Source organism: Bactrocera neohumeralis, chromosome 6 (genome assembly GCF_024586455.1).
Source record: "Bactrocera neohumeralis isolate Rockhampton chromosome 6, APGP_CSIRO_Bneo_wtdbg2-racon-allhic-juicebox.fasta_v2, whole genome shotgun sequence".
NCBI lineage: Eukaryota > Metazoa > Arthropoda > Insecta > Diptera > Tephritidae > Bactrocera > Bactrocera neohumeralis.
In genome coordinates this window covers 39,237,564-39,259,940 of record NC_065923.1, presented here as the reverse complement: position 1 = coordinate 39,259,940, position 22,377 = coordinate 39,237,564, and the positions used below count along the sequence as shown (strand labels likewise).

Here is a 22,377-nt window from a genome sequence, read left to right as displayed (position 1 = left end):
AAATGGCCAAAACGACAATTCGAAATCATATCTCTCTATTGGAAAAGCCGGTATTTTCATTGAATTCTACGGGGATTAATTCTAAAGAATGGTCATGCAATCAATACTCCGTCATTTGCTGAGTCGAGAGTCTAAGGAACTGCATGACGTCTGCTTGTGCAAACACACTTTCTTTATTTATTTATATCATAAGTCAATCGAAGTTAGCACTCACTAAGCGCAATTGCTCAATCACTAGCTTTCAAGCAGTGCATTTGAGCCCCACACACATCCGTAAATACGTGTACACATATTGGTTTGTATTTTTCAAAAGCGTTTGCAGTTCGGATGTGAAAGTGTGTTCACTTTATTTATTTACACATGCGAATTCAGATTCCATGAAAATGTAAAAGAAATACAAGCAGAAAAAAGTTGATTCAATCTGTTGGGAAGTTATTTCAACAACAATCCTGGTGAAGTAGAAGCAACGCCGAGTGATAGAATTCCAGTCAAAGTGGTTTAGAATGCATTGGGTATTTTATGCTCATTCTGATTTTTATATGTACAAAAACAAATTTTGTTCTAAGTGGTAAATGTTGCAACGTAGTTGAATAATCACTACAAATTTTTGTTATCTCCCTTCTGCTCTACTCATGTCATGGGTAAATAAAACTAGATATCTCGATCTAAGAATCTAAGAGTACATATCTACTACAGTTATAAGTTTTAGTAGTGTTGATTGCCATATTTCTGACCAATAAAATTATTTTGAATGAACAAACTATTGCACTGAATATTAATTAATTTAGTTATGCAACTTCCTTAGGCTATTGTCAGCTTTCATTGTTTTCAATGTGCATTTTAAGCCACAAAAGGAAGATAATAACGCTCTTTCATAGCTATATTTGCCGAGCTTACCCTCTTTGTATCATACAAAAGACAGGAATAAAAGAAAAACGTATGCGCAAATTTGCAGAAGTTCTTGGGGATACGCAAAGGACGGTTTTAGGGATTCAAACCCGACACAATTGTAAATAATAAGCTGAGATAAATAGATGAAGATTGCACCGCGACTTTAGGTCTATTAGGCCCCCTCCTAAATCATAACGACCAACCTAGCTTCAGCATATTAAAAAATTCCAATATACTGCTAGGTGCTAGTGGCCCATTTATTTATTTGAACACATGAATCCAAAGGCCTTTATCTTGCATCTGCAGACTATCTTCCTTTCCTTGCGAATCCCTCCATTATGATATGAAGGCCCACCGCTATGAAAGGTTCAGGTCCTACCATGTTAGTGGATGCTGCTGAGCGGGCGAGCTCATCAGTCAGTTCATTCCCAGCTACACTTGGTTACGTTCCGCAAGACTATTCAACCGCTCTCTACACTCCTGCGATTTGATTTTGTGTAGTTTTTTAAGTGTTCAAGTCAGGGTCGCTAAGGAGAATCGTAGCAATCTGTATGAGTGTGACAAAGTGCGCTCGTGTGCCGGTATGTCAAAGCGCGTATCTCGCATTGCATTTCTGTCTCATGTCGAATGAATTAATTTACTTGCTACCGCTAGTAGGTAGCGGTCGCAAAGTCATACGAGTATAACCACGGAATCAGTTATTTAACGCTGTCTTTACGATTCAAAGCGTACTTTGATTGTACCACAGTGAGATCGTTGCTCTTACTTGGACGATTACACTGGCCTACAAAAAAAAATTTTTGGTTTGGTGCAGCTCTGTGCGCATCAGTAGTCGGTATAGTAGGTAGGATGAACCACATTCTTGCTACCACATGTTTTTTTTCTTCTTTCTTATGAACAAGAGCTGATATGGAAAATGTGACTTGTTTTCTCGTATCAACTCACAAAATACATCCAAAATCAGATATAAAATTTTAGGCACCAAAATGAGTGTAGGCCAGTGTTATCAATCAATTGAGAAGACGACGGCTATGAACGTCATATTACCTTCTTTGCTTTCCTTCCTGTTTGTCTGCCAAACTTCACTCGAAGAACGAGTCTAGGCCCTCCACCATTCGACGAGTTACGTGTATATTTATTTATGCAGATCTTTTAAATTTTACATAAAAGATTAACGACTGTGCATAACAATGTTTTTATGGATTCCATGAGATATGTAGGGGCATATGAGGACTGCCGCTTCTATGATTTAAACTCCTCGTACGCTGAAAACTTACTTGTAGAATGCGACTAACGAATAAAGATTGAACGGCCTTGCTCTTCTCAACATTAGTAAAGGTATTGATATTTCGCCCGAAAACATTTTAAAGTAATTATTTTTGTTTTTTCATCACTTTTTTAGCATCCCCTGACATTTGTTGTTGCAAACGCCCCTGCTGCAGTTCATTAGCCTCTCTTTCTCCTCATTTTTGCTTCACTTAGCAAGTCACCCTTTGTCAGATATTCAACACAGCTGTCGAACAAATGATTGATTAGTATTAGCGCCTTTGTGGTCATTTAAGATAATTTGTTGACCTATTTCACGGTTGACCGGTGCTCTATGCACTTTTCCTTTTATTTCTGTTTGCTAAGGCATTGCAATTTAGGTTAAGTAGAAACCGTGAATTTGCTAAGCGAAGCAAACAAAACGAGAAACTGTGGTGCTATTCAAGCAGTCAGGCTTCATATTTAACTCAACAAAAAATTTCCTTATTCTTCCTTGTTTACATCTAAGCATATTACATTTTCTTTTCGCTTCAGTTTCCGCCGCATGAATTCAAACCCATAAAAGCTAAGAGCAACCCTTTACGCGCTCCTTTGCTCTTATTGAACGCACAGCAACAAGAAAAAACCTACACAGACCGACGCAAATAAAATTTGCTTTATGAACCACGTGACCACATGCAAAATTACAAAAAGTAAAAGGAGTAGAACTATGCAGAAAAAGCACAATTTGCGAACATAAGTTCAGTGACTACATGAAAAGAATGGTGAAACAAGCAGAATGCATACATATGAACGGGATGGCTATAAATAACTTTCAAGGGACAAATTAGCAAGTAAATAAAGGGTGATTTTTTTCGAGGTTCCAACTTTTTAAATAAAAAATACGGAACCTACAACTTTAATAGGGAATGCTTCCTATCTTTCGAAAGAAAATTTGACAACATTAACTTTTTGAATATATTTTATTTCAAATGTTGGCTACGATAATCCATCCGTTGAGGACGTAACGCTGAGATCACGAGCTTCAATTTCAGTCATCAAATAGCGGGATATCATGGCGGAGTATCGGTCGCCAATGTTTCGTTCGGTTAGACGGTAAGAAATATGGATAGATGATTCCACTGGCCCACAAATCACACCAAACCGTTATTTTTCTTGATGAAATGACAGCTCTTGAATCTCTTCAGGTTGGTCTTTGTTCCAAATACCGCAAATTTTGCTTACTTACATACCCATTAAGCCAGAAATGGGCCTCATCGCTGAACAAAATTTGGCTTGAAAACGTCGGATTCTCTTGGAACTTTTCAAGAGCCACGCTTTTAATGTAAAATCTCGATTTAAAGTGCGTCAAGTCGTTCCATATGTCAATCCGAGATTCTCCATGGTCTTCGTGTACACTCTAAGCTATGGCTGCTTATTATCTTCACTGCGTACTGGACGTGGCCTAGTCGGTCGAATATTATCCAATAATAGAATAAATAAAGGAATGGTAGGTCGATTACGTTGACCATAAGTTCAGCGAAGCACGCGAAACACATTTCTTACAGAACGTGAATTCTCGTAGCAAAATTTAACGATTTATAAAGGTTGTTCAGTTGTGAGTCTTTTCATCATGAAATGCCAAACAATACTGAACAAAAATAATATGACAGCTTGACACAACTCACGCGTGATCTGTAAAAAAAAGGTCTATTGGAAAAATTAGCTCTACTTGGAGCGCCCGTTACATAAGTATGTTAAATATAAACTGCACATCTTTCTAATAAGACTATGTCAACTATGTAGAGCAGTTTTCATTGAACCTATTTTACAATTACTTACGGTTCCTCCTTCATCTTTCTTTAAACTCTCAACTTTATATTAAAACTGTGAAAAATAAATATTATTCGTTAATTATCTTCTCTTCATATATTTTATAAATACGTAAATTTATTTAAGAGCAAGCTCTTTCTTAGGCTGGGCATACACTCTAGTAAAACCCTTAAAGTCAACCAAACTAGTTATTACAACTAAGCAACTTTTATCAACAACAAGCCATGCAGTTAGCCAACTCTTTTCAATGCAAGTTACTAATATTTTTCACTTTTGATATCCTGTGGGATGACAATTGTCAGAGTTCGATAAGAAATATTGTATACCAATATAATTTAAATAAAGCTCCCTAAAAAACTTATGTAACTATTTATTTAACCCTGAAAAGAGGTATATTAAGTTTGCCACGAAGTTTGCAATACTTAGAAGAAAATGTCGGAGGCTATTAAATTCATATATAAATTATCAGCGTGAGGAGATGAGTTTAGTTAGCCATATCCGTCAGTCTATATAAAAGTGAATTAGTTCCTCAGCTATTGATGTAAAATATTTTTCATACGTCCGTTTTTTACTAAGCATCTGCTCATTTATTGAAACCGCTGAGATCGGACTACTATAGCACACAAACTGAACGATCAAAATCAAATTCTTGTATGGAATTTTTTTTTTATTCACAAGATAGTTTTTACCAAAAATTTAGTTAATTATTTTCCAAGACTATAACATTTGAAGAAAAGTTTTAGATATGACCATTATATAATATAGCTGTCATACAAACTGGACGATCAAAATCAAGTTCTTATATGGAAACTTATTTATTTGGGAAGGTAGAATAATTAAATTTATACAATGCAGCCGCTTTTAGTTTTAGTCTCAGATATCCGAGTTTAGTCCTATCATTGAATAAAATACATAAATACGTCAAAATAAAAAATCAAACCCTTTCATGCATTATTCTAATATGTAGCTGGTGTTCTGTTGTTCTCCTAACTAGTTCAACTCAATAAAATCAAATTGTAAATTGGTTATTTCTGGACATGTTTGGTTAGCGTTTTATTTGTTAGCCATTTATTTGTAGCAACGCCAGTAATTATTTTACACGTATATTGTGTACTGCTTCTAATTTCCTTGTTATACCTTTCCCCATATATATATGCATACATTTGTATGAACTATAGATTCGCTTGAGTGTATTATTAGCCCTTTCTTGGCAATGCTTTATAAAAACTGAAACTACGCGAGGAAATAAGTTTCTACACTTACATATGTAGATGTGTATGTATATAAGTTATTAATGCACATATACATATTCAGATTCGTATATATATAAAAACATACATATAATGCTTGGCATATGTTATTTATATATATGTAAGTATGATTGTTTTCTAATTGTGGTCTCTAATTGTATTGCTGCATTGCTATGCAAACACCTGTTTGCGGTTGCTTGCTACGCTATAGAGTTTGCAAATGCTGGAACATATCAGTATATACTTGTACAAGTTTACAATTAAATATACAGTAAGCTATTAACCTTAGCGGTTGATATTGTCGTAAGGTATTACGCTGCGTGACCTACTTTAACGCTGCTTAGGGCAATGGGTGTATAAATGAAATATAAGCTATTAGCACTGTTACAACACAGTTCTATCATCGATATGAATATTGGCATTTAATATGAATATTGGTTCATCTCAATGCAGGAAAATTCTATTCTATCCAATTACAATTTATTGCCCTTGAGATATTGTAATCGAGGTGCTGCGATAATATTTTTCATACTAGTTAAGTTACTTAAATTGGAACATGACGTATTGTTTTACCGAATTTTCCAATAGGGATGATATGAGATCTATGTGTCAGTTCGGTCATTTTTAATATGTTATTATCTGCAATTTTTTTTATTGTATTCAGTACTATTTTCAATAACTTCATGACAAGATATACGCAAGATAAACTCTTACAAGTTACTAAATTTAATTATCAAAATAATCGTTCTCCAGTTGCAACTTTTCAAGCGCTTTTGTCATTTTGTGATAATAACAATCGTCCGATTATGCTTGCTTTTCGTCGAACTGTTGAAAATTTCGAGCACACATGTTTTTTACATAATGTTAAAGTGCCAATAAGACAAAGCAACCGCTCGAAATAATGAAAATATTGCTGACGTTCAGGCAAGTGTTACTGCAGACTGCAATTTATCGATTCCAAAACGTTCTCAAGACTTGGGATAGTCTCAAACCACAAAATTGCGGATTTTGAAAAAGGATTTGGGCTTGCATCCGTATAAAATTCTTCGCACTCAAGAACTGAAGGCTAATGGATGAACTTAAACATCGTAACTTTGCTGACTTTGCCTTGGAACAACTTGAAAACTATGAATAACGATTTTTTTAAGAAAATCATCTTCTCCGATGAAGCTCTCTTACATCTGAGTGGTGCTGTAAATAAACAAAACTGTCGAAGAAAATCCACAAAATTTTCATGCACAACCATTACATTCGTCTAAATGGACAGTTGGATGTGGTTTTTGGTCTAGTGGAATCATGGGTCCTTACTTCTCTCGAAATGAAGCTGGTGGCACCGTTGCTGTCAATAGAGTGCAGTATAGACCGATGATATCCAACTTTTTATGACCACAATTGGAAAAAGTTGATTTTGACAATATCTGGAACCAACAAGACGGGAGATTCGATTGTTTCAAAAATAGTGACATTGAATGACCTCCAAGAAGTTGTGATTTAATACTATTAGATTACTTCTTGTGGGGTTTATTGAAATAATTGGCCTTTAGGAACAAACCAGACTCTCAGCAAGCTTTAGAAGTCAATATTTATCCTTCTATTCATGAGATTGATTTAGTGGGAAGAGTACTCGAAAATTGGGTTCATCGAATCCGTTCCTGTAAAATTCCTTTTAGGAATTATGAAAAAGTCATTACGGAGCCATGACTATATGAAACTGGGGCGGTATTGTTGTGACACGAGCAAATTATTTATTTCTTTTAACAAACGATTATCGCCAGGCTTACAAAAATTCGTCTAACCTTAGTGTCTGTTACAGAAAAAGTAAGCAATGGATGTAGGTTATACGTTATTTGCTTAATAAATCTTGTATAGACGAAAATTTCAATACAAAGAGTATGTAAGCAAGTCAACCTTATATACAGTTTGTGATAAAGAAGCTGAATATCGAGAAAGACCGATTTCGATAGTTCTAAACAAAAGAGTTACCACATGTTAGATTCACTTGCGTTGCGTTTAGCTCTGCTCTCTTATTTTCATTGAAACTGCAAACTAAAATAATGACAACTTTTTAATCAAGCAAATAATCATTCATAAATTAAAAACTTGATAAGAAAATTTAAATGAAATTCATTAACATATTTCCAGCAGACCGTTTTCATACTGCTTGCTTCACAGCAATGGTGCATAATTTATTTTATAAATTCTTCATTCCTGTCACTTTAAAAGTCAATAACACAGAATATAATGCGGCATAAACATTTTGGTTTGTGCTTATGTTTGTTTAAATTTTCCGTTTATATTTTAATATTCACTTCACTATAATTTATTTTCGGACATTGATAAGGGTCACCGCACACAGAAAGCATAACACAGCGCCTGCAAAAATGAGTTCGTACAAATAAATTTTATAAGAACTGTGCATATTAGAGCCATAAAAAAGTATTTTTATTAGTATTATGACAGCGACCTTCATATTTTGCATACACAGACGTTATATTTTGATAACTATGCCAAACCTGAGCCGAAATAAAACTTGACCGTACAGCATGTACATCATGAGGGAACTGAATCGCTTAACGTCACTCATACGCCCCTCAAGTCTGAATGCATATAAGCCAACACATATATGTATGTATGAACGCTGAAATATGTAAATACCTAAAATGTTGAATAACAGTAAAGGTGCTATGAATTTACGTTTTGAGCTTGATAAAAGCTGGCAGTTGATGTGCTGTCAGTTGGCAAACTAATAATTCATCTCTCATTAGGTCTTTTGTTTTTCCGGTGGTCAAAACTTATACTATGTAGTATATGATACCATTGGGATATTTATTTATTACTAACTATTTTTACACTCTTGCAGTATGTTGCTACAAAGTATAATAGTCTTTCCACGTAACGAGTTGACGAACATGATACATGTGTTCCTTGCCGAGAACGAGTTCATAGGTAAGCGTAATCGGTCCACTGTAACGCCTGCAAAGGCCATTAATCGAAAGCGTATAAAATACCATAACTAAGCATAAAATTAAGTTAGAAATCCGGATTACTTTATACCGCATTTATCGACCAATATCTGAGTTATCTTAGTAAAACGAGTTAGCGTGTTGACTAATAAAAATGTCACTTAAATGGATCATAGTGGGTGAAAACTTGCCTTAGCCCCATATAACTGATATTCACGATTTTGAAACGTCCGGCTGACTTCACTCCATAAATATGCTTATATTTCAATATACTGGTATATGAAATTGCTTGAAAGTACATACATATGTTCTTAAGTACTATATACCTGATCAATGTCAAGAATACAAATGTATGCAGTCAGCTTCCATTTCTATACCCCAACTATTTTTAGTACAACTTTCTCTGCCGGGAAGTAAATTATAGAAAAACAAGTAAGGAAGGGCTAAGTTCGGGTGTCACCGAAATTTTATACTTCTCGCATGATAAAGTGATAATCACAGAAATATTATACGTCATTTACATATTTTTCAAATACCGTATTTTTGTAAAGTTTTATTCCGCTATCAACATTGGTTCCTAATGTATATACTCGTATTATACTGAAAAGGCATCAGATGGAATTCAAAATAGCGTTATATTGGAAGAACGTGGTTGTGAACCGATTTCACCCATATTTCGTACATGTCATCAAATATTATATACCGAATTATCCTTTGAAATCGGTCTAGTAGTTCCTGAATATGGTTTTTGGTCCAGTAAGTGGGCGAGGCCACGCCCATTTTCAATTTTTAAAAAAAGCCTGGGTGCAGCTTGATTCTGCAATTTCTTCCGTAAAATTTAGTGTTTCTGACGTTTTTTTTTTGACGTGGGCGTGGTTATGTTAGTATCCGATTTCTTCCCTTTTTAAAGTGTATATGGAAATGCCTGAAGGAACCGACTTTGTAGAGTTTGGTGACATAATAGTAATTTCCGAGATATGTACAAAAAACTTCAGTAGGGGGCGGGGCCACTGAAACCCACTTTCCAAAAAATTACGTCCAAATATGACCCTCCCTAATGCGATCCAAATTTCTTTGTGCCAAATTTCAATTTAATATCTTTATTTATGGCTTAGTTATGACACTTTATAGGTTTCGGTTTTCGCCATTTTGTGCGCGTGGCAGTAGGCCGATTTTGCCCATCTTCGAACTTAACCTTCTTATGGAGCCAAGAAATACGTATACCAAGTTTCATCATGATATCTCAATTTTTACTCAAGTTACAGCTTGCACGGACGGACGGATAGACGGACGGACGGACACACATCCGCATTTCTTAAGTCTATCGTCACCTGATCACTTTGGTATATATAACCCTATATCAGGCTCTTTTATTTTAGGACTTACAAACAACCGTTATGTGAACAAAAATATAATAAAAAACTAAGTTTGTTGCTATAAAAACTAAGTTATTCTATGATATTCGAAACAAGTTAACATGATACCAAATTTGATAATACTATATTCACCATTTCGTCGAACGTGAAGTTATACCTTTTCGCTAGATTTTTTAATATTTGTAGATAACAACAAAAACGAGGTGTTCTCAGTGGTTTTACTCAAAATATTCCGAAGTCAATTTGTCTCAGCAGGAAGACGAACATTTTAGTATTCCAAAAAAATAACGCTTCGAATATTTTCTACAATTGCTAACAGCAATGGTCTTTCTCGACATCTATCCTCTTTTACGTACGAGAGTGTAAATGTTTGTTGAACATATGGGTATGATTGCGGATACTCAGTCGCGGATTCAGAGGGGGAAATGGGGGAAATTTCCCTAAAGAATAAATTGACTTATTAGTAATTTTACTACTCTGAAAAGCTATAAAGTAAAAGAAATATAATCCAGAAATTTGCCATTTTATTTCAGAAACAAAATAAAGACTGTCTCCATTTTTGAATATAAGTTGAAGTTGCAAAGTGTAGAATGCAGATAAAAATAATAAATCCAATCAGATCAGTAACTGAATGTGCTAAATTTGGAGCGAGGCGACTAGATTGTGAACTTGAAATAGATTCAGTTCCATCTGTGATACGCAACACACATGTGCGTTCGATCGGTACGTGTACGCATGCGGTTTACTCATGTATGGGATTGTGCGCGTGTCCGCACAAAATCAACAAAAGTGTTAAGGGGCAGCCTGCTTTGGGAGGAAAAGAAATAATTGATTCAAGCGAAATTTCTAGGCTATATAGTTATATATTTGAACATCTTTCACAATTTTTTTGGATACGAAATCTTTGAGATTCAAAGTGACTCAAATTTTTTTATAATTTATTTTCTAGTTAAACTAAGAAAATACCAAAGAAAAATGTAAAATTTTACAAATTGTTTTAAAATTTGAAAAAAATTGGCTTTTGACCAAAAAAAGTTTACTTTATGTTGTTTAAAAATTTGTTCAAACTTGACTTTTCTAAGTTTTTTTTAGTTTAAATAGGAGATAATTTTATGCCAAAGATAACAAACTTTGCCCCAATTCCATACCACGTTTAGTTTTTTTTCTGCCCGCCAATTAAAAATAATCGTAAAAATGAAAAACCGAGAAATCGCGCTTCAAAGTTTTCGCTTTTAGCCCAAGCGCTCATATATCTGCCAGACGCTCGGCCACTATTTCCATTCTAGCTTCGATAATATTTCGAATTCTCATCTATAACTTTGGGGACATATTCTTAGATAATTTTAAAGAGATTTAAGCAAAAGAACAAAAATCGATTTTTTGAAGCTTCTAAAGCAGGCTCCGCCTTAATAAAGATTTCGCATCAGAATTTATTGATATTATAAAAAAATGAAGTGGCAATTTGACAAACGAAAAATGATAAATATAGAAATAAAATTGAGAAAAATAAAAGTTGGAATAACTTATTAACGAAATACAAAGAAATAGATAAAAGTGCTACATTAGAAATAAATTCAAAGAAATGTTCCGCTTGCCTGTCGCACATGTTAACTGTATGAAGAACGAACGCAAAATGGATTTGTGTGTCGTGTATGGGCCCTTTAACAGAAAACATATAAAGTGACATAACTAAGCTCTAAATTAAGAGGTAGGAATTTTAGGGCCTCAAGGTTTTTAAGATATTTATGATATATTTATCTATTTATTTCATTATCCATAAAAATAAACAAAATGCTGGAGTTATAATCAAAAAAGTTATTATATTTCAATATTCAATCAATATTTTCAGTACTTAAATATTTTGATCGTCAACAGAAATGCTGTCTTATATTACGTATAGGTAATGTAAGGTAATCATGCACCTCGCCTTCAATGCTTGGAAATCGCGCTGGCAACGCTACATCGACGCAGAAGGAGCCTGTTTTGAAAATTTTTAATGAATTTTTCAATAATTTTCTTTTAAATAGACTCAGACCAAATCCTGTATAATAGCGTTCACAGATTCAAGTTTTCTTATTAGAACTTGATTTTGATCTAACATTTGGGCAACTTAAGTGTGTGAACATTTATTTGTCACTCTGTAATGATTTGCGTGGAAAGGTTTTCTGAACATACTACATTTTAACATAAGTCGAGTTTCTTGTTCATTTCAATAACTTCATATTTTTAAAGCTTAAAAGATCATAAAATTGTTGGAAGTAATGTTTTTCTGTAAGGAATCTGGTGTAATTTGAAACATACAATTGAAAATCAACGACTTGCTGGAACGAGTTCGATGAATCCAATTTTGGAGTACTTTTTCTACTAAATTAAGTCGTACGTCATGAAAAGCACGTTCAATATTGACTTTCAAAGCTTGAAGAGAGTCTGGTTTTTTGCTAGAGACCAATGACTTCAAATAACTCCACAAGAAGTAGGCTAATGGTGTTAAATCACAACTTATGAACTATGAACCGATGGTTCCACCAGACCGAAAAGCACATCAAACTGTAATTTTAGGTGAATTTAATGATTGTTATGAATTCTTTGTGTGATTCGCTCAGAATCAGCAGCTTCTTTATTTACCGCACCACTGAGATGAAAGTGAGCCTCATCGGAGAAGATGATTTTCTTAAAAAAATCGTTGTCGTTTTCGATTTGTTCAAAGGCAAATTCACAACGTTTACGATACTTCAATTGATTCAGTTCTTAAGTGAAAATTATTTTATACGGATGCAAGCTCAAATCATTCCTCAAAATTCGCCATATTGTTCTTTGGTTTTCAGTCCGAATTCTTGATAAAGTGAGGTATTCAGCCGCTAAGCCGCTGCAATATTTTTATTATTTCGAGCGGTTCTTATGGGCACTTCAACATTTTGTAAAGAAAATGTACGCCCAAAATTTTCAACAACTCGACCGATAACAAACAGCGGTTGATGCTTATTACAACCATGAAATGACAAAAGCGTACGAAGATTTGCAATTGGAAAACGATTATTTTGATCACCAAATTGAATATTTTGTAAACGTTGTTCTTGCGTAAATCTTTCCATGATGTATTTGTATACATTGGAGGATGGAGTCAGGTGTAGAAGTTCACGCAAGTGAGGAAAGTTCTCTGACCGCCATTCACTTGGGAATGACCAGAAACGATTCTTTTACACATGGCTCAAGCAATCACTACTTCCGGTCTTTGACCAAGTATCCTCTGGGTAGCCTAAGAACATCCGTTCGAAGGCGAGCTAAAGTCAGAAGGCGAAACATTCCCTACAAGGGTTGTGCGCTGGGTTTGGGACCCGCCACGTAAAAAAAACACCCCAATGAAAAACCAAAAGCAGCCTCGGATGAGAGACCCCCCTTTTGATGGCTGAGTAGGCAATTCAGATTCCATAAGTCCTCTCTCGACAAACAAAAAGTTGATTCAATCTATAAGTCACTCAAATTCCCGTCCTGCTATATGGTGCAGAGGTGGTTTTGGACGATGTCAACAACTGATGAGTCGACGTTGCGAGTTTTCGAGAGAAAAGTTCTGCGAAAGACCGCGTTGGCCACGGTGAATTTCGCATTCGATGGAACGATGAGCTGTTCTGGAGAATATGATGACATCGACATATATCTGGCCGTGTGAAAAACAGCGGCTACGCTGGATTTCCTTGTGTCATGTTGTCCGAATGGACGGAACCATTTTCAGCTGGAAATTGAATACGTTTGATTCGACGCTGTACCCGCCGGGGGTCATAATCAGTCCGCCATTACACAGTTTCGGCGCATGAAGATTGTCATAATAATTGACAGACCAAGTGGAGAAGGACCTGGCTTTTGGAATATCAATTGGCGCCACGTAGCGAAAAGAAGAAACGACTGGCGCGCTGTTGTTAACTCAGCGCGAACCTCGAATTTGACTATAATCGCTCATTAACATCGGTATTTTCGGTTTCTACGCCAATTAAGAAGAAGAAGATTTGTATACATTACTGAATAACATGAAAAAAATACAGATCGTGACATAAAAAAATTGACCGGAACGACTTTTAGAAATACATATTATCATCCCTATTGGAAAAACCGATACTTTCATTGAATTCTACGGGAATTAATTCTAAAGAATGGTCATGCAATCACATACTCCATCATTTGCTTAAACGAGTCGAGAGTCTAGTCGGAACTGCATGACGTCTGCTTGCGCAAACACACGTTCTTTATTTATTTATATCATAAGTCAATCGAAGTTAGCACTCACTAAGCGCAATTGCTCAATCACTAGCTTTCAAGCAGTGCATTTGAGCCCCACACACATCCGTAAATACGTGTACACATATTGGTTTGTATTTTTTAAAAGCGCTTGCAGGTCGGATATGAAAGTGTGTTCACTTTATTTATTTACACATGCGAATTCAGATTCCATGAAAATGTAAAAGAAATACAAGCAGGAAAAAGTTGATTCAATCTGTTGGGAATTTACTTCAACAGGAATCCTGGTAAAGTAAAAGCTACGCTGAGTGATAGAATTCTAGTCAAAGTGGTTTAGAATTCATTGGGTATTTTGTGCTCATTCTTATTTATATATAAACAAAGGTAAACAATTTTGTTTTAAATGGTAAATATTGCGACGTAGTTGAATAATCACTACAAATTTTTGTTATCTCCCTTCTGCTCTACTCATGTCATAAAACTAGATATCTCGATCTAAGAATCTAAGAGTACATATCTACTACAGTTATACGTTTTAGTAGTGTTGATTGCCATATTTCTGACGAATAAAATTATTTTGAATGTACAAACTATTGTACTGAATATTAGTTAATTTAATTATGCAACTTCCTTAGGCTATTGTCAGCTTTTATTGTTTTCAATGTGCATTTTAAGTCACAAAAGGAAAAGAATAATGTTATTTTGTAGCTATATTTGCCTAGCTTACGCTCTTATTATGAAACAAAAGACAGGAATAAATGAAAACCGTATGCGAAAATATGCAGAAGTTCAAGGACGTAAGCAAAGTGGGTTCTTGGAGGTTCAAACCCCACCCAAGTGTAAAGAAAAATATAAGACAGATATATGAGGATTGCACCGGGACCTTGGGTCTATTATGCTCTCTCCTAAGTCACAACGACTCACATTACCCCAGCATACTGAAACATTCCAACAGTCTGATCCCTCTGTGGAAACATAGACCAAAGGGCCTTTATTCAGCGTTTGCAGATTGCCATACAGTCCAATAGCAGTGTTCTGGAGTCGCAGAACTGGCAATTTGCATAAGAAGCTAGGTCCGGTATATACATAGGTGCTTCTTCAACATACAGTAGCCAGTGGAGAATGCGACAAGTAGACTGAGTTTGTCACTAGGGAGGTTGATTGCATATTTAAACCCGCTGAGGTTGTAATCCCTCATTTCCAACATGGCATGGCGCATGCCTTGGAGTTGGTGTAAATACCTCTCTCTGCCTAATCCTTCTTCTTTGCGGAGCAGCCTTTTAATTGTATGAGGACCCACCGCGATGAAAGGTTCAAGTGCTACCATGTTAGTGGAAGCTGCGGAGTTGGCAAGCTCTTCAGCCAGCTCCCTTGGTAACGTTGTGCAAGACTATTCAGCCGCTCTCTACACTCCTGCACCATTTGATTTGATCTCATAGATAGACATTGTTTTGTAAAGAATAAATGTAAAGCTTTTTAGGTAAGTAATTAAATCGGGGTCGCTAAGAAATCTTCGTGTAAAACGAATTAACTTACGTGCTAGTGCTAACAGTCAGCTGTTGCAAAGTCGAACAACCACAAGAATCAGGTACTTAACGCTCTCTGCACGATTCAAGCCGTACTTTGATTGTACTACAATCAGATTGTTGCTCTTAATCTGAGAATGATTTTGATGTAACTTTCTCATCCAGCATAAACAGAAAACCTCTCCTGACATTTGTTTCTACGTACCCCCCTGCAGCAGTTCATTAGCCTCTCTTTCTCCTCCGTTTTGCTTCACTTAGCAAGTCACCCTTTGTCAGATATTCAACACACAGATGTCGAACAAATGATTGATTAGTATTAGCGCCTTTGTGGTCATTTAAGATAATTTGTTGACCTATTTCACGGTTGACCGGTTTTCCATGCACTTTTCCTTTTATTTCGGTTTGCTAAGGCATTGCAATTTAGGTTAAGTAGAATCCGTGAATTGGCTAAGCTGAGCAAACAAAACGTGAAACTGTGGTGCTGGTCAAGTAGTCAGGTTTCATATTTAATTTAACAAAAAAGTTCCTTCTTCTTCCTTGTTTTCATCCAAGCATATTACATTTTCTTTTCGCTTCAGTTTCCGCCGCATGAATTCAAACCCATAAAAGCTAAGAGCAACCCTTTACGCGCTCCTTTGCTCTTATTGAAGGCACAGCAACAAGAAAAAACTTACACAGGCTGACACAAATAAAATTTGCTTTATGAACCACGTGACCACATGCAAAATTACAAAAAGTAAAAGGAGTAGAACTATGCAGAAAAAGCGCAATTTGCGAACATAAGTTCAGTGACTGCATGAAAAGAATGGTGAAACAAGCAGAATACATACATATGAACAGGATGGCTATGAATAACTTCAAGGGACAAATTAGCATATAAACAGAAAACATAGATTTATTTATGTACCAAGCTAACATTCTTAGTTTTATAATATTCTGTACGAATTGAAGTGTTAAATATAAACTAAACTTCAACTATAGTCATTTTAACTAGTTATTACAACTTAGCAACTTTCATCAACGACTAGCTAATCAGTTAGTCAACTCTTTTCAATGTAAGTTACTCATATCTTTCACTTGTTGATATCCTGTGGGATGACAATTGTCAGATTTCAGCAAAAAATATTTTATATAAGCAGAATTTAGCATGTCGCAAGAGTATCAAAATTAATTACAATAATAAAATAAATTAAGTCTATCATATAGTATAATATATATGTATTACTATATGTTTTGCCCAACGGAAAAACAAAAGATCTAATGTGAGATGAATTATTAGCTTGCCAACGGAGAGCACAACAAATGTCAGTTTTTAACAAGCCCAAAACCGTAAACTCATTGCACCTTTACTGTTATTCAACATTTTAGGTATTTACATATTTAAACGTACATACATACAGATATGTGTTGGCTTACATGCATTCGGACGTGCGGGGCGTATGAGTGACGTTAAGCGATTCAGTTCCCTCATCATGTACGGTCAATTTTTATTTCGGCTAACGTTTGACATAGTCATCAAAAAATAGCGTCTGTGTATGCAAAATATGAAGGTCGTTGTCATAATACTAATAAAAATACTTTCTTATGGTTCTTATATGCACAGTTCTTATAAATTTTATTTGCCCAAACTCATTTTTGCAGGCACTGTGACATGCGGTCTGCGTGCGGCGACCCTCATCATAGTCCAACAATGTGAATAATAAATTACGATCCGGAAAAAAATTCCAATGAAGCGAATATTAAAATATGGTCGGAAATTTAAACAAACATAAGCGTAAACCAAAATATTTGTGCTTTTACTACGCCGTATTATATTCTTTGTTATTGACTTTTAAAATGAGAGGAATGAAGAATTTCTTAAAATTAATTATGCACCATTGTTGTGAAGCAAGCAGTAATGAAAACGGTCTGCTGGAAATATGTTATTGAATTTCATTTAAATTTTCTTATCAGGTTTTTAATTTATGAATGATTATTTGTTTGACTAAACTGTTGTCATTACTTTTTAATTGACAGTTTCAATGAAAATAAGAGAGCAGAGCTAAATTCAATTAGTGAATCTAACATATGGCAACTCTTTTTTTTTAGACTGCCGAAATCGATCTTTTTTTAATTTTAGCATTTTTATCATAAACTTTATATGGTAAAGTTGACCTGTTTATATACTCTTTATATAGAACTTTGCAACAACCGCTTTAGTTTCTTCTATACGATATATATTAAGAAAATAACGGGAATCAGCTGTTCATATATCCATTAGTTACTTTGTCTGTTATAGCCGCTAAGATTAGACGTGTGTTTGTGAGCCTTTGCTCAAAGAAAGGAATAATTTTTCGGTGAATTCTTGGCTAAAACAATGCTGCCCCAAATGAGTAAATGTTTTTTTTTTTTTTTGTTCATAAAAATTTGTATTATTCTCTGATCACACCTCCTACTCAACGTAAATAGCAATGAATGATGTCCTTTCCATTTATTACATCTTCGTTCAAGAATAATTTGTGTATTTTCTTCGCACCAGAATCGAAAGTTTTGTTTATTTATCGCACCACTCAGATGAAAGTAAGCCTCATCGGAGAAAATGATTTTCTCATATAAATGGTTTTCAAGCTGTTCCAATTTCACACGGATTTCAGCCCAAATTCTTGAAAACGTCTTGTAATTGACAAATTACGGTATTTAGCTTGCCAGAACAGCAGGAAAATTGTCATTACTTTGTGCGGTTCTTCATCTGATTAGCATTTGAACACTATGAAAAAAAAAATTACTCTCGAATTTTTCAACAACTCAAGGAGTAGCGAGCACAGGTGAACGATCACTGCGACCATCAAATGGCACACTAAAAGTTGCAAGTGGAGAACGATTATTTTGAAAATAAAATTTAATAATTTGTAAACGTTTATCTTGCGTATATCTTCTATATCGATGATGAATTCTTATCATTACTGAATACAATGAAAACAAGTAAGGAAGGGCTAAGTTCGGGTGTCACCGAACATTTTATACTCTCGCATTATAAAGTGATAATCGAGATTTCATTATACATCATTTACATATTTTTCAAATACCGTATTTTTGTGAAGTTTTATTCCGCTATCATCATTGGTTCCTAATGTATGCAGAGAAGGCATCAGATGGAATTCAAAATAGCGTTATATTGGAAGAAGGCGTGGTTGTGAACCGATTTCACCCATATTTCGTACATGTCATCAGGGTGTTAAGGAAATATTATACACCAAATTTCACTGAAATCGGTGAAGAGTTCCTGAGATATGATTTTTGGTCCATAAGTGGGCGACGCCACACCCATTTTCAATTTTTAAAAAAAGCCTGGGTGCAGCTTCCTTCTGCCATTTCTTCCGTAAAATTTAGTGTTTCCTACGTGTTTTGTTAGTCGGTTAAGGCACTTTTAGTGATTTTCAACATAACCTTTGTATGGGAGGTGGGCGTGATTATTATCCGATTTCTTCCATTTTTGAACTGTACATGGAAATGTCCGAAGGAAACGACTCTGTAGAGTTTGGTTGGCATAGCTATAGTAGTTTCCGAGATATGTACAAAAAACTTAGTAGGGGGCGGGGCCACGCTCACTTTTCCAAAAAATTACGTCCAAATATGCCCCTTCCTAATGCGATCCTTTGTGCCAAATTTCACTTTAATATCTTTATTTATGGCTTAGTTATGACACTTTATTGGGTTTCGGTTTTCACCATTTTATGGGCGTGGCAGTGGGTCGATTTTGCCCATCTCCGAACTTAACCTTCTTATGGAGCCAAGAAATACGTGAACCAAGTTTCATCATGATATCTCAATTTTTACTCAAGTTACAGCTTGCACGGACGGACAGACGGACGAACGGACAGACAGACATCCGGATTTCAACTCTACTCGTCACCCTGATCACTTTGGTATACATAACCCTATATCTGACTCTTTTAGTTTTAGGACTTACAAACAACCGTTATGTGAACAAAACTATAATACTCTCTTTGGCAACTTTGTTGCGAGAGTATAAAAATTACAGGTCTTGCTATATTAAAAATGACCGAAAGAACACTTAATTATCTGATCATCCGTATTCGAAAATGCGGTCCCACAATGCGTCATGTACCAATTTATTTGATAGAAGAGAACTTTCCTGCATTGAGATTAACAAATATTAATATTAAATATCTTATATCGATTATAGAATGGTTTTGTAATAGTGTTATTAGCTTATATTTCATTTATTCACCCATTGCCCTAAACAGCGTTAAAGTAGGTCACGTAGCGTTACACCTTACGGCAATATCAACCGCTAATGTTAATAGCTCCGTGCTTACTGTGTAGTTATTTAATTGTAAACTTGTATATACTGATATGTTCAAGCAATTGCAAACACTATAGGGAAGAACGCGACCGCAAACAGGTGTTTGCATTGCAATGTAGCAACACAATTAGAGACCACAATTGGAAACCTTCCATATTTATGTATATATAAATAACATATATCCGTACCAAGCTTTATATGTACGATTATATTTATATATCGAATCCGAATATGTGTATGTGCATAAATTATTTGCATTTATATATTACCAGTACAAAGATATTACTTACATACATGTACATATGTATGTGTAGAAACTTATTTCCCAGATATGGATATTTTCAAGAGTATTTTCAGTTTTTATGAATCATTTCTTGTACATATGTACGTTTCTATACACGTGTATACATACATATATGGGGAAAGGTATAACGAGGAAATTAGAAGCAGAACACAATATGCGTGTAAAATAATTACCGGCGTTGCTGCAAATAAAAGGCTAACTAAATATGACCAGAAATAACTAATTTACAATTTGATTTTCTTGAGTTGAACTAGCTGGAAACACAACAGAACATTATGACATGAGTTTAATATTGGGTAGTCGAAAAAGTCTTTTCGTATTTCTTCGACTTATTTTAATACAAATATATAAATGAACAAATATGTACCATTTTGGTCGATCACTCTTTGCCATTTTTCCGCTAGAGACATTATTCCATCAGTGTAAATCGAAATTTCCAGAATGGAAGCGAGCGAACCGTTGTTGTGCTACACGAACTGATACAGCAACGTCTCCGTAAACTTCACAAATTTCATTGGTGGCTTGCGTGGCATTATGCCCTTTTTACACAAAACTTTCAAAATAAAGCAAATTTCTTCATTATTTTATTCATTTTTGAACAGCTGTTTGTGTGAAGCCTAAAATCTCGCCTTTCCAACATTATATTGTATGACACAATGTGGTTGGTAGCACTGGAGATATACGACTGTAACAACATCTATTGACAAAATACGAAAATACTTTTTCGACTATCCAATATTTTATTTTGACATATTTATGTATTTGCTGCGATGACAGGACTAAAATTGGAAAATCTGACACTGCAAAACTAAAAACAATATTGAATAAATTTAATTACAAAAAAAAAAAACCGAGAAAAAATTTGAAATTCTGTTTCATCGAATATATGTAGAATAACCTTCCCAAAAAACTAAGTTTCCACAGACTTTTTGCCGAATATAAAGATTTTCGAGCATCCGGTTTACTTTATACCGCATATATCGGTCAAAATGTGAGTTATCTTAACGTGTTTTGCCAATAACAATGTATCTTTGTTCCAAAACTCGATAAAATCGGTAGAAAACTTTCCTTAAACCCCATATAACTTACAAACTTTATGCGCCTGAAGGTATTGTCCTATCTTTGACCCTGCAAATTGCAAGAGTATAAAATGTTCGATTACACCCGAGCTTAGCTCTTCCTTACTTTTTGAAATATCAAATTTAATCTAAATGTAAGCGCAACCCAAGAGAGTGTCAAGGGTTTCACCTATCAAATTTCAATAAGGTATCTCAGTGTTTTTACTCGACATATCCCGAAAATAATTTGTCTCTTCATGAAAACGCACATATTAGTATTCCAAACAAATAAAGTGTCTTTCATTTCCTACAATTGCTTACAGCAATTGTCTTTCTCGACATCTATACTCTTTTTCCAAATATCTACAATGGATGGATGAATGGACGAACTTATGCCATTGGAGTATTTTATTGGAAAACAATTTCATGTTAGTGTTTTATATAGTACGAATGAGAGTGTGAATGTTTATTGCATATATTATATTTGATTGTGACGACACATATGTATATACTAATAAATATACATATGCTTCCATTCGTTGCGCATTTATGCTTCCAATGAGCGCCCAACTGCGTAAGAGATAACGTCTCTTGCTGTAAATTTATGACCCTTAATAGCAATTGACTTCCAAACGACATAAAAATGTTTCCGAAAAATCAAATACAGAGAGAAAAGCCTTCGAATGAGTTCCACTGATTGACTATTTACTAACAGGACCAGCAAGTCGATGCACAGTGACCCGATTACTACCAAAAATATTTGAGTTACAAAATTTATGGACTTCTTTGTGAAAAAAAAAAATATTTTTCTCAATATGTATATTTCAATTCCTTCTGGTTGCTTTTAGGATATGTAAGAAACTTATAGAATTAAACCATCTATATATACATGTGTTCATATACATATAAATATGTATACATGGTATATTTGTTTTGCTTTGTTGTGATTTGGATCTGGCTGACAGTTTAGGTGGCGCAACCATTAAATATTTATGCCACAAATGACAGAAAATTACCACTGCGGTCGCTTGTTTTAACATCTGGCCACGACAATTTTCGCTACACATTATTTCTTCAAACATTACTAGGTGACTTTCTATGGATATGAATATAGAATAGTCGGTGCAAGAGTGTAAACAAGGTTATTACCTGAGTTGTGCCACTTCTTGCATTATTTCTTTTACCTGTGACCTTTTTTAGGTAGGTGGGTAGGTTAATTGGTTGTCTGTCAACGGCAGGCAGCCAGGACTTTAGGAGCCCCATTGTGAAATCACCAGAAATAAACTCCCCTCATTCCTTTTCTTATATCTAGCAACTATGAATCCAGAACGTTTGAAAGCTCTAATAGTGTGACTCCAAAGTGAATTGCATTACTTTCATTTTTAAGAATAGTTG

General features: G+C 34.9%; 1 protein-coding gene across 1 annotated transcript in view; it reads left to right on the top strand.

Moving 5' to 3' along the window:
• LOC126763581 (GTP-binding protein Rhes) overlaps nt 1–22,377 on the top strand; it is a 118,595-nt gene that overhangs the window by 53,638 nt on the left and 42,580 nt on the right. The gene's annotated exons all lie outside the window — the stretch shown is intronic.